Source organism: Rhinoderma darwinii, chromosome 10, assembly GCF_050947455.1.
Source record: "Rhinoderma darwinii isolate aRhiDar2 chromosome 10, aRhiDar2.hap1, whole genome shotgun sequence".
In the NCBI taxonomy this organism is placed as follows: Eukaryota; Metazoa; Chordata; class Amphibia; order Anura; family Rhinodermatidae; genus Rhinoderma; species Rhinoderma darwinii.
In genome coordinates this window covers 59,479,962-59,480,957 of record NC_134696.1, presented here as the reverse complement: position 1 = coordinate 59,480,957, position 996 = coordinate 59,479,962, and the positions used below count along the sequence as shown (strand labels likewise).

General features: G+C 42.2%; 1 protein-coding gene across 1 annotated transcript in view; it reads right to left on the bottom strand.

Moving 5' to 3' along the window:
• CACNG8 (calcium voltage-gated channel auxiliary subunit gamma 8) overlaps window positions 1-313 on the bottom strand; it is a 178,245-nt gene extending 177,932 nt beyond the window's left edge. Inside the window, exon 1 of the mRNA XM_075839973.1 lies at window positions 1-313. This exon is cut by the window's left edge and continues 398 nt beyond it. The gene's annotated coding sequence lies outside the window, so the exon portion shown is untranslated.
• Between the last annotated feature and the right edge of the window lie 683 nt (window positions 314-996).

Below are 996 nucleotides of genomic sequence, written 5' to 3'. Positions count from 1 at the left end.
CAGAAGGAGCTGCTGCAAGACGCCACAGAAATGCCCATGAATTGGTACAATGAGGGACATGGAGCTCAGGCAGAATGGTCCATGACTCTGTGCAGGAGGCAGCGCACAGTATGGAGGATGCTGATTTGGAATAGGAAGGGGGAGAGTAGTCAATAGCTGAGCATACAAGAATAACATGAGGGTTAAGCCACTGGTAGATGCCTCTGTGGTAACTGGCAGCACTGGTTACACTGGCACAATGCTCTGACTCTGCTTTATTCTGCTGTAATAGAAGGATTTGCAGGAGCCAGGCCTCTTTTTTTCCTGCTCCAGCTCTCATGGTTTCCATGGCAACTTGAGATGCTCATCTCCAATAGTCTTCTGATCAAATCGTTTACAAGAATAAAGTGGTTCCCATCATCGTGTTTGCAAACCTGTTTCTTAACATATGAGGTGGAGTTCTAGTGGAAGACATGAAAGGTCACTTCAGAGGAGATGGACGCATTTCTGTCATGTGGAGTTCAGTATTTGCACCCTTCAAGATGTCTGTTACTATTGCACATTTATCCCATTGACTGGTTTCTGAGTAGAAGTTATTAGTAAAACCTGGGTACTCAGATGATGCGATTTTCGTCATTAGTAATGCATTCAAGGGACAAAGTTGTTCAGCACTTGTATAATTGATGTGATATCTTATGAAAACAAGTAACTGCCCCCTCACTTATCCATATCACATGAAAACAAGTAACTGCCCCTTCACATATCCATATCACATGAAAACAAGTAACTGCCCCTTCACATATCCATATCACATGAAAACAAGTAACTGCCCCTTCACATATCCATATCACATGAAAACAAGTAACTGCCCCCTCACTTATCAATATCACATGAAAACAAGTAACTGCCCCTTCACATATCCATATCACATGAAAACAAGTAACTGCCCCCTCACTTATCCATATCACATGAAAACAAGTAACTGCCCCTTCACATATCTATATCACATGAAAACAA